A 12,516-nucleotide genomic window follows, 5' to 3' on the forward strand; every position below is an offset into this window, starting at 1 on the left:
CCGACATTGGTAAGCTCGGACCAAATTGGGAAGGTCCGTACCGAGTAAGACGGGTGTTCGAGGAGGGCACATATAAGCTCAAGACTTTGGAAGGGAAGTAGGTACCTCGAGCATGGAATATCGACAACCTGAGAACGTACTACTTGTGACCACCGAACTGGTCAAAAAGGATCACCGAACTAGAGAGAGGACTGCAAGTCACTCCCAGAAGGCTAAGGGCCATAGTGTCGAGCTGACATAAGACTTCGACACTACAACAAGTCCAATCACCTCTACAACATAGGTAGACAAGTCCTAGTCACCTCTTCAGCATTGGCAAACAAGTCCTAGTTGTCTCTAGTCCACCTTAGCGTATAACAACACGTTAATCCCATTTGAAGTCAGGCCCGTAGGCTCGGCACTAAGGGATAACCAACACCTAAGCGAGTAGCCCATGTGTAGACAGGTCAAGTATATACCTTACAGTGTCTGCCCACCTCAGCGTACAACGATACAAAGTTATCTCCACTTAGAGTCCAGCTCGTTAGCTCGACAATTCGGGGTAACCTACACTTAGAAAAAAATTCACTCCTATTTGGTTTAGTCCGCCAGTTCGGGAGTAATCTACACTTGAAAAAAAAATTACACACAAATATTACAAAAACATTTGTACTTCATTGATATGGAATTTCAAATACAAAAAAAAAAAATCACAATAGACCGAGCTCGATGTATTACAAAAGGGGGTCCAAGAAAAGAAGCATCTAGTCACTTTGAGGCTCATCATCCTTACAAGAGGCTTCGGCAGGAGGATCTGTCTCCATGCGGCTCTCGCCAGCATTGGTTTCCTCATCTTCATCGAGCAGGTCGCCATCACTTTCTGCTTCGGAGTCCGGATCTTGGGCAGCTTCGACGGTCATTTCCTCTGTGATCCTTGAAGTGGTTATGGCACTGAGGTCAAGCTGGGGAAATTCACGTCGGGTCAACCACTTGCTAAGTTTGAAGCCTTTGCGGTAACTCGCCATCCCTACCTCGACCATCTCTTTCCGAAACTCTGCTGAGGACTTGTACTCCTTGACAACCTTAGCCTTGGCCTCCTCCATCGCCTGAAGAAGTAGCTCGGTTCGTTCCTTCACATGGGCCTCGAGGTTCTCCACCTCCCTCTTCAATGCCGCCTCATGCTCCTCGAGCTCCTTCTTCTCCGACATCAACAAAGTGAGCAGCTCCTTCTAGCCCGTGCATCATTCTTCAGCTGGTTATTTTCGTTGCGAGCTAAGTTCAATTCGGCGTGAGTTTTTCGGGAAGACTCCTCGGCTCCGAGGGCCCGCTTCAAGTTCACCTCGGACTGATAAGCCAAGGCATGGATGGTGGAATTCACCTGCCAAGAGAAGAAAACAAATGTCAGTATACAAAAATCCAAGTACAAGACAATTTGAAAAGACAAGTCCGAGAACTTACCACCATTCAGTGAGTAGTTGCTCAGGCTCTAAGCTGAGCAACTGACAATTCAGCCCAACAAGCGACCTCCTCAGCAAATACCGCATCCTTGCTTTTGAGAAGATCGAATTTTGGAGTCAAAATACTCCGAACTACGTCGTCACTTCCTGAAGAAGCGGCAGCTACTAGGACGGGCTCCGAAGATGTAGCCTCCTCAGGTACGCAGGGTGGGGAGGGCTTGTCCGAGTCCTCTTCGACTAGATCTATCACAGGAGGCTGATCGGTAGTTGACGACTGCTCGGGCTCAGGAATGGCAGCTGGTGGGTGCTCAACGCAAGCCTTTTTGGTGGCTCTCTTCTTTTTCCCCCTCTTCATGCTCCCAAAGAGCTCATTGGCGGGGATGTCCATGACAGTTGCGACAAAAAGCGACCTGTCAAATACAGTACCGAAGTAAAACTAATGGGGAAAGTACATCAAACAACGACTTACCAGGATTCAGGCCGGCCTGCATGAGCTTCTCCTCGATCACAAAGTCTTCGAACTTCAAGCTGAGCTCCGCCCAAGATTGGAGCGCCTCCCTTGTCTTCAAGTCCAACCTAATGTCAGGGTCCTAAATGGCTGCCCTCCAATGAGTCGAGAAAGGCCACCCCTCAATGTTGTGGACCACGAAATAGCGCCTCTTCCAGGCCGAACCTTGTTAGGGAGCTCGTGCAAAAGTTTGAAACTAGGGCGAGGTGATAGATAGTAAGTTCACCTGTGCTTGGGCAAAACACAAGACGAATTCTTTTTTATGGAAAGAAAAGAAGAAAAAACGTCAAGGTCAAGGGGAAGGTTGTAATCGTGAAAAAGTGAAATGGTCCGTACGATGTTGCGGATAGAGTTTGGGTGTAATTGATCTATGATGATGTTGAAAATTTTTACGATCTCAACTATGTGAGGGTGAAGTGGAAGGTGAAGACCAACTGCGAGCTGCTCCTCGAAGATCACGATCTCGTCGTGACCATGATCCTAAGGGGATGCTATACACAAAATTGTTGGGAAGTTTGTACCAGGCTACTAAGGTTAGGAGCCTGTCCGCCGTCATTGTCGATGGGCTGAAGTTGTCTGGCAGCCGACCTCGATGTGAAGTAGAAGTCAGGTTACCTGTGGCCTCTCGCTCCCGCCGAGGTGAGCTCACCTCGGGGGGACCGTGGACCATGTCCTGACCCAAAGAAACCTCCTCGGTAGGACAAGGATCCACGGTCTGAGCCAAGGTACCCACTTCGGCTCCAGCGGATTCACCGCTCCCATCTAAGAGACTATCAAAGCTAAAGCTAGACATACTAAAAAGACACGGAATTGAAAATAAAAAGCAAAGGGAGACTCACCAAAAGGAAGACCAAAGAAAGGAAAGCGACCTCAGAAAGACTTGAACGTGACCTCAAAGATTGCGGATTTGCGGATTTGTGGTGAGGAAAATGAGCCCTTTAGTCCTTATTTATAGCTAACATATCTGGGGATCAATGGTCGAGATCAACACGATCCGACAGCTCCTAGGGAAACCGGTTGCACAATGTCCGCGGAGTTTATAAAATGGCGTGACGTCCACACGTAACTCAGGCGCGACCTAGGTTATTCCTGAGTTGAGTCGGGCGGTCGAACAGGTCCGACCAATGATTCGCCCGTCAAGGCGCCTAGACCTCGTGCCAAATCCACCTTGACTTGTCATGAACTCACCGCACCGAGTTGAGACCCTTGACTCGGGGAGTGGGGGGCAATTGATGAAGGGTGATTTGGCCCGACCTAGCGAGAAGGGGACACATGGACGCGACCTGATTAAGGGATGACAACTTAGCTTGGCAAGCCTAGTTCGAAACATTTGGAGCTCGGGTATTCAGCCACCTCGGCCCAAAGCTCACCTTGGCATCAAGGCACCTCAACATCCAATCCAGTTCGAAACTAAAGAATCGAAGTATCAACTCGAAGCTAACAACCCGAATCGTCACGTAACCGACTCCAGAGGTCTCTCCAATGGATCCCAAGTTACTTGAGATCACGATGAGCCAACAGATTCTGACTTTTCCGAGATCACGATGAGGATTCATCCCGGCTCCGCCAAAGTAGGAAGTGAAACGATAAGCCTTATCTACGCACTGCACCTTCGGAAGCGGAACGAACCCTATCTCCACACCCCGGAGATCTCGGAGCTCTTTCATGAGACCCATGACTACAGTATATAAAGACGAGAACCCTCAAGGCAAAGGTACGCATGATTACTCTACTCTCTAGCACTCAAGCTCTCAAGCACTCAGCTCGCATTTACAGCATACTGAGTTAAGCATCGGAGTAACCTCGCCAGGTTAGCCACCCCGGGCTATCTGATAGATTGTTTTGCAGACCACCAATCCAGCTCGCCATCCACTTGGAGTTCGGATCGTCCTCCAAGTAGGAGTAGTCAGATCACACACCATCAGAACTATTGGAAGGAATTTTGGAATATTAAAGTAGACCCAAAGATTAAAAATTTCCTCTGGAAATGCTGCTGGAATGTAGTGGCAATGAAGGAGAGTTTATTTCGAAGAAAGATCTCCACTTCAGTTGAGTGTCCTATTTGCAAGAAAGAAAACGAATCAGTTACGCATGCTTTATTCTGTTATAGCAGTATGCTATCGGGTATTTCTCAGTCTTTTAGACAGTTTCAAAGCTTTGGTGAATGGTTCAAATTTTGGATTGATGTGTGTTCAAAAGACAAGGAGAGGAAAAATGATTTATTATGATACTCTGCTCTTACTATTTGGACAATATGGAAGGCTAGAAATAAATGGGTCTTTGAAGAAACTGAGCCTAATCCTGTATTTTCTTTGACAGGAAGGCGAAGGAGAGGAAGATGATTTCTCTGCCCGTATGGCAGCCTTCTTCTCAAGCTAGTGAAATCAGGAGTCATGGACTCAATGTTTTTTGGCAGGCGCCAGAGCAAGAAAGCTATAAAGTTAATACAGATGCAAGTTTTTTGACCTCTGGGAATGCTGGACTAGGTGTGATAATCAGAAACTTCAAAGGAGATGTTGTGGCTGTCTTTGTTTTTGGACCTGCTCTATCTACCTCCCCAATTCAAGCTGAAGCTTTGGCAATCCTAAAAGGGATGGAGATAGTGGGAGAGCTAGGTCTCTCAAAAGTGGTGTTGGAATCTGATTGCGAATGCTTAATCAAGGTCTTGTGCAAAGGAGATGCAAGTTTGTTTCTGAATTCAGGATATTTTGGAAAAAACAAAAGTGAGCTCGTTGATCTTTAATTTTGTTAAGCGCCAGGCAAATGGTGTGGCCCATGAGCTTGCAAAGAGGGGTCTAACAGAGTCTCGTTTTCAACTTGGGTCCTTTCCAGATTGGATTAGGATCTTAAATGATCGAGACTTAAAAAGACCTATATATATATATATATATATATATATTTGTTAATGTTGATGAGTAGAACTATGGATATCATCTCAAGTACTCTCTCTCTCAAAAGGAACCAATGAAGGAGGCCCGATGGAGACTTCAAACTTCAAAGAATAAGGCTGTACTTGGGATTCTTTAATTTAAGGATTTATCTTTTTTTTTTGTAGTTAAAATGCATTTATGAACACTGAATTTTGAACAACAAATAGGTGATAAATCCTTAAAATAAGGAATGCCAAATGCAGCTTAGCTAAGGGCATGTTTGTTTGCTCTGAAGTATGATATCTGAAAGTGCAATAATTACATTAAAGAAATATATTGGTATTGGTGAAATTTTCTTTCCTCTGAACTCTGAATGTAGAGAATGTTATTCTAAATTCTGAATTCTTAAAATTATCAAATATCCATTTTGATCCCATATATGAAAGTTTTTATTTGTCTAAGTTGTATGATTGCACTTTAAGAAAATAAGAGATAAAAGAAAACGAACACCCATTTTTCTCTTAAAGTTAAAAGATCCCTCTTAAGAGATAAGAGTTAAGAGGAAATGAACAAGCCCTAAATCACCATCGTATGTATGGGCATGCGGCCAATTGAATGTTGTCAAGTGCAAGGACTTGTATCTAATTAATCAATGTATGAAAGGGCACTATTCTCTATCCACACTCCATCCACCTTAAATTGCAGCTATACTTCGCCATCTTGTATTATAAGATTTGTGATTTTAATGCACAGTGGCTTGTGGGTAGGGTGTAGGTAGAGAAAGTGAGTAAGAAATCTGGGTTTAATTACTACAGCTTCATGCGACGAGTCTGCTTCTGCTTCCGCTCTCAATCTCCTCAACGATTTGGAAGGGTGTTCGACTGGCCACGGCATGGAGTCAGAATGGACTTATCAATGAGTCAATTTTCAACTGTACTCTAACCTATCCAAATGCTTCTTTTCATTTGACTAGCTTAATTTCAATAATATTAAGTTATGTGGAGTGAGAAAAAAATAGGAGTGACAAATGGATGGACTGGATAAGGGTTGAATATTAACCCACTATGACCCATCATCAATCCTTGTTAATGGGTCATAACCCACTCTAACCCTCACCCACCCATATTGATTGCAAAAGCACCAGGCACTAAGGCACCACTACTTTTCCAATGTAATAATTTATTTGTAGTTGTACTTTTTCTTATGATATCCACCTCCATTCAAACAATGCTCTTCTTAAGCTTTTCAATGGTTGAAACTGAAAGCCCTGAGAGTATTCCCACCATAGAAAAAACCAGGAAACTAATTCAAATTGTGCTTCGCATGCAACGGAACAAGATACTGCCATTTTGGGGAACGTCGGTTCCTAATTTTCCATTTCATTTTAGCTCCTTTTTGTAGTAACTCTTAGCTTACTTTTCTTATATCAAACAAGCAAAGTAGCTAGGGTTAAGTAAATTATAATGATACATGATGTGTTAATTGGAGGGATATCCTCCATCGTATTGATTATGGAGCGGGTTGATGTGGGCTATTCCTTATTATTTGGTTATTGTTTAGGGTGGGGATGAATTTAATGGGTCTTGGGCCCATTACCGTGGACTCATTCTCTTGTGAAAAGCTTTAGGTCTCGTTTGCTTCACAGGAATAGGAGTCAGGAATTATAATCGGAATGGACTATTCCTATTTTAACTGTTTGATTGAGAAGAATCGGAATTTTATTCCCATTCTTAATAGAACGGCATTCCCCCATTTGAGGGAATGGTCATTCCATGCCCCTCTCTTGGGAATGAAATCTCATTCCTGTTATTCTAATTTTCATTTTCATTCCTGTCTGAACCAAACATACTATAGGAATAGATCATCCTGATTCTGATTTCAAAAGATTTTAATTCCAATTCTGATTCTATTTCCAACTATGAACCAAACGGATCTTTAATTCCCACCATATCCATTCTATTATGTGGCTTTTCCATTTTCTTTTGTAAATTAAGTGGCTAACCTTATTAGAGGACCAGTTGGAAATCTCTGCTGCACGTTAATCTTAACAATCTCTTAGTCTCAGCATGATAAATGAAATTTCAAACTCCGAAACAACAACCGCCAATGCCATCTGTGTTTTGCTGATAAAAATACCCAAGCAATTAAACAAATTAGAAAAAAAGTTGAAAGCCTCCGCCAAGGTGAAAAGGCCAAATTTGCATGGGCGCCCCACATACTACACGGCCACGTGCCTTGTATGAACATTTCAGCATGTATTAGAACGATTGGAATATGCAGTGGGACATGTGTAGGGCACCCATTTCAAATTCGTGAATGCCGCCTAACTTGTTAAAAGTCTATCCATTTAATTAAAAGATCGAATTTTTGGGGCACATTCTTTGAGGGGCAGATGTGACTTCCAAGGTAGATATCCGAATAATAAATCAGATCGAACCTGAAAAGTCTATCCATTTAATTAACAGATCGAATTGAGATTTACCTGATCCAATCCATTAGATATGAAATATTATATGTTATATATTATTTATACATATTCTATATGTATATTATATTTATATTTATATATACATTATTATATTATATAATAATATAATATATTATTTCTATTATATCATTAAGTTTTTTTATTATAATTCAAATGGTATCGAATATCCAATAAGATAGCTAAAAATTCAAATTATAATCTTAAAATTTTGATGAATTCTAATCAGATTCGGATTGATCAGATTTTTTATTAGACTGGGTATATCCTTAACCAAGGTTTACAATTTCGATACGATACACCCGATATAAGGCGTATCGTATCGTACCTTTGAAAAATAGATATGAGATATGCATGGAAATCAAGTGTCTTGTCTTTTTCATGTGTATTAGGGTGTATCGGGACATACCGGGGGTGTATCGGTAGCATATCAAAGAAAAAGATACGACCAAAAACTGAAAAAAAAATAAATAAATGAGGAAAGCAAACTTTTTTTCCCTGAAATAAGCCTTCTTTCACTCCCAAAATGACTCTAAAACTCCAAACCTCATTCCTAGAATGCTAGATTCACAAAAATTTGCAAGAAATAAGTGTGAATCGTTAATTTTTTGAAGATTTTTCAAATTTTTAAAAATTATAGAAAAAATAGGCAAGTTTTTTCAATTTTTTATACTATCTTGTGATTTCTTTTTTTCTTGAATGTTTAAATTTATATTGATCTACATTTCTTACATTCAAAATCACAATTTTTTGTGTTATCAGTAGATTTATAGAAAATTCATGAAGATTTTTAGGGAAAATATAAGTTAACAAAAAAATTTGAAAATATAATTTTTTCTTTGCCTCTAAAGACTAAATATGTTTTAGATCTATGGATTTATCTATCATATCCATAGAAGAATTGAAATTTCTTCATTAATATTTTTTATTTTTTATATTTTTAGAATTAAAAAATAAATAATAATTAATTATATTTCATTATTTGATCACAACAATTGAATATATTATAATTCTATGGATGATCTAATGTATCCACAGACCAATTGAAATTTCTTATTTAATGATTATTTTGTATTTTTATATTTTTAGAATTAAAAATAATTAATTATATTTTATCATTTGATCACAATGATTGAATATATTATAATTCTATAGATGATCTATCATATTCACAAAGCAATTAAAATGTATTCTTTAATAACTATTTTTTGAATATATTATATAATGTTTATTTATTCTTGATAATTTTTGAAAATAAATAATAAATAATTGTTAATTATATTTTCACTTAGAAGTTGTGCCAATGCATGTTTTATGGTTGAATAGGAGAGTTAGGTTTTTCCCATCCCATGAAACATTAAAACTTAAGAATTATAATTTATAAATTATAGTTAAGTATAGGATTTTTAATGAAATTATAATTAATTACAATATATTTCTTCATACAATCATTAAAATATATTAATTTAATGTATGTACACCTCATTGAGGTCTTATATTTAGTGTTACTGATGTATTTTTATGATTTATTAAAGTATTTATAGTATTTCTAACCGTATCTTAGTTTTTCTCCGATACACATACATATTCAAAACGTATCAACATACGTCTCTTAAAATTGTCTTTCCAATACATTTGACATTTCTAATACTTTGAACTTTGCCCTTAATTAATCTAGTTCAATCCATTTACAACCCTACCGAATGGTTAAATTTGAATCGATTAAACTAAGCTATCGTCATGAACTGCTTGGACACTATTGAAAGTTGGGCCTGCTTTCAGTATTGTGGGTCTTTTCTCCTCATACATGGTAGTATTGCTGCATATATGTCAGGTTAAAGTCCGGAAACTTGTTATGCAAAAGCCATGGGCCTAACCTAAATATTACCACCACAACCCAAGAAAGAAAAAAAAAATAAAAAAAAAAAGACAAAAAATTTTGATAGAGGATTAAGCCTAGCTAGCCCAATTGGAAGATGTTCTCAATATATAGCGGAGATATATTATAGGACGTTGTAAGGGACAATCTTGTAGGGGCTAATTTGATTTCCCTTAAGCTGCAGCTGATTTGGTAAACCCATGTACTGCCCAACGTTTTTTTTATGTGGGTATGGATGCCCAGTTTGCATTAAACTCTTCTAACTAACAGCAACTGTCATGCATTGGTCAATTTTTTGACATAAATGCCAATGTGACATGAGCCAGGCAGGTTCGGAGAGGATTTTATAAATTTAAAACCTTATCCGCTTCTTTAAATCTCCTAATCTCTATCCATCCTAAAACCTAAAATGGGTTGGATTTTGAGAATTTAAAGTTTTTTGGTTCATGAAAATATAAAATCTTTAATCAGATTGGATTTAGAATCCACATCTAATTTCTTATTATTTCTTGTTATATATAAATAATAAATAAATAAAATAACACAAATAAAAACAATAATAAATGTAACTAAAAAATATTTTTCTATTTTTACTTGGCAAAGTATATGAACATAGAAATTGCCCAACAAACTCTAAAAGAAATACACAACTTCTGTTGGATTTCAATTCTGTGACGTTTCCATTCATTTTATTTTCTAGCCACATGTGGTATACAGGTGGACAATCCAAATTGTCCCCACTTGACTAGTGCGTGGATATCCTTATCCACGCATTCATTAACCACCCATAGGAACAATTTTTGTGACTGCCAACTTGAATTTATCTTTCTATTTTTTACTTCATTGGAAGGGAATCCCAATTCAGTCCTCACACCATCTTCTCATGAATCAAAACAACACTCAATATTGGGGGGCCAGGCCCTACTTAACATCTTTCTAGATTGTCTTGTCAAGTATCCCACACTTACCTCGCTTAAACTCGGATTCAGTCTTCACAAAGCGGTGTTCACACCATATTCACAGCCATTTGTAACTATGTATTGGGAATATCTCCATGCTTATATGTTTTTATTAATAGGAAGATATTCCTAATGCACAGCTGCAGGTATCTATAAATACAGTGTGACCATCATTTTGTGAGGACTGAATCTGATCTCACCTTGCCTCATATGGGAGATTCTCCCCATAAATAATAACATGAAGTACAAGATATGTTCTCCCCTCGGGTTGTAGGGTCATGTTGACAGTGTCTTAAGTGGGCAAAATTGGTCAATGTTCTCAATTCATGGCTGCAAGGGCTGTGAGGACTAATTTTGTGAGAAGGAAAACCGATCTGTCTTGTGGTTAGTGAAAACCAATTCACAACAACAACAACCAAGACTTGTCAAGGCAGGTATGCTCAAGTCAGGTTGGTTTGATCAAGGACAACTATTTAGGGGTGTGTCAATGGGGCAGTTTTGGGTTGGATCCTGTCAACAAACCAAAATCAATTTGTACAAGTTGGACAGACCAACAAGACATATTGAATTGGACCAGTCCAGACTTAATGGTCCAAAGTATTTATTAGATTGGATTGGACTTGGTCTATCTGTAATAAATTTATATTGGATTGGGGCAGATTAAGCCAATAGTCCATTGATAGAGGATAAGAACATAGGTATCAATGGACCAGGTTTGTGTGGAACCAATCTAAATGAAAATAAACTTAAATAGATTGAACAGTCTAAACATTGAATTGGACCGGTCCAAAATGGTCCATAATATTCATTAGATTGGATTAGACCCGGTCCATTTGTAATAGACTCACATTTGGACTGAACCGGATTGGACCAAATCCAGTCCAATTGACACCCCTGCAACTACTAAATTCAAGTTTGTTTCTAACTTTGACTCTTAAATAGGGCTGCTAATAGGAGTGCAACTTAGGTTGACCTGAATTAGCATTTTACACAGCTTCAAGCTGGGTGCATTCAAATTTTTTACAAACACCCGACCTGAGCCCACCTAGATTGCACCCCTCGCGGTTAATGGGTCAGGTAGACCTGATTGAACTGAACCAAACCGATCCACTTACATAACCTAATTATGTTGTTCCAACTTCCAAACCATTTGAGACCCAAACTAATTACATATATAGATGATTATGTATATATGTATGCATATGCAAATTAATATATTACAAAGATAGCCCCAGTTTAATGCCGATCTTTCTCATGGCATATTCAATAATGTTAACATATTATCATGTCCAAATGTGTTGATTTAATAAATGAGTAGGTTTATTGTCAAAATCCTTCACTTGAGCCTTCCTTTCTTTATAATTGTAGACTTAAATGAGGTGTATCAAGTGTACCATGGCTTGACGAACCTGTTATATGTTTGGCATCGATGCTGCGGATGCAGCACCTTTTTTCTCAGAAAATGGTGTTGCTGTTGTGTGGGTTGGAAGCACCGTTTTCTGATAAAATAATGTCTTTTTTTTATTTGGAATCGTTGCTGCCAAATAGGGTATTTCTTGGAGCAACAACAACTTTTTCTGTTTGGTACCAATTGTCTAGGAAACGTTTTCAGCATTGGTACCCATTATCTAGTGCCACATCACTGCCCTGTTGGCAGCAACGAGCTACAGCTCTAGGAATGGCATTGCTCCAAACACCATGCCTTCCCGATTTTCATGGCATGGCTTGGAGTACCGTTTTTTTATGAAAAAACGGGTCCAAACAAATGGTCATTTCCTAAAGCACCATTTTTTTCCGATATGGCACCGTTTTCTGGAGCAACGACAACGATGCCAAATAGACGCATGATCTGTCTTATTGACATCACGTTTTTGCTTGGAAGCCCATTGAAAGAACTACTCTTAAAAAGCTAATTAAGTGAATGAAGTGATAAAACATGTGAAACAAATCAACATAGACATACCCTGAAAGGTGCCAACCACCCACCATGTTTTGTTTGATATGGCAATTGTTTTGAAAAGAAAAAACCATCATGTTAAGGGTAGCTGGCACCTTTCAAGGTTAAGGGCAAGACAATTGCATTTAACTTTTGTTAGACTTACAATCTATATAAATATATTAAGCTGAAATGTGTACCTAAAAATACATGAGGATACATGAGGACGAGAGAAATGGAATTTAACAGTATTTTTTGTTTTTTTTATAGAAATTACAAGAATGCCACTCTCTACCAATTCTTTCTCTTTTGTTTTTTTTTTCAAATTACAAAAATGCCACTCTCTACCAACTCTTTCTCTTTTGCTTTTTCTTTCAAATTACAAGAATACCACTCTCTCTCCTACCAACTCTCTCTTGCTTTTTTTTCTTTCAAATTACAAG

General features: G+C 38.5%; 2 long non-coding RNA genes across 2 annotated transcripts; one reads left to right on the forward strand and one right to left on the reverse strand.

The window, feature by feature from the left end:
* Positions 1-637: 637 nt before the first annotated feature.
* LOC148792011 (uncharacterized) lies at positions 638-1,576 on the reverse strand. The gene is made up of 2 exons (XR_016085414.1): positions 1,438-1,576; positions 638-1,357 (listed from the first exon to the last, which is right to left on the reverse strand). It is a non-coding gene; the product is annotated as an uncharacterized LOC148792011 (long non-coding RNA).
* A 2,357-nt stretch (positions 1,577-3,933) lies between these two features.
* On the forward strand, positions 3,934-5,227 carry LOC148792012 (uncharacterized). The gene is made up of 2 exons (XR_016085415.1): positions 3,934-4,068; positions 4,264-5,227. It is a non-coding gene; the product is annotated as an uncharacterized LOC148792012 (long non-coding RNA).
* Positions 5,228-12,516: the final 7,289 nt, after the last annotated feature.

Source organism: Nelumbo nucifera, chromosome 4 (genome assembly GCF_055504915.1).
Source record: "Nelumbo nucifera cultivar China Antique chromosome 4, China Antique-T2T, whole genome shotgun sequence".
Classification (NCBI taxonomy): domain Eukaryota; kingdom Viridiplantae; phylum Streptophyta; class Magnoliopsida; order Proteales; family Nelumbonaceae; genus Nelumbo; species Nelumbo nucifera.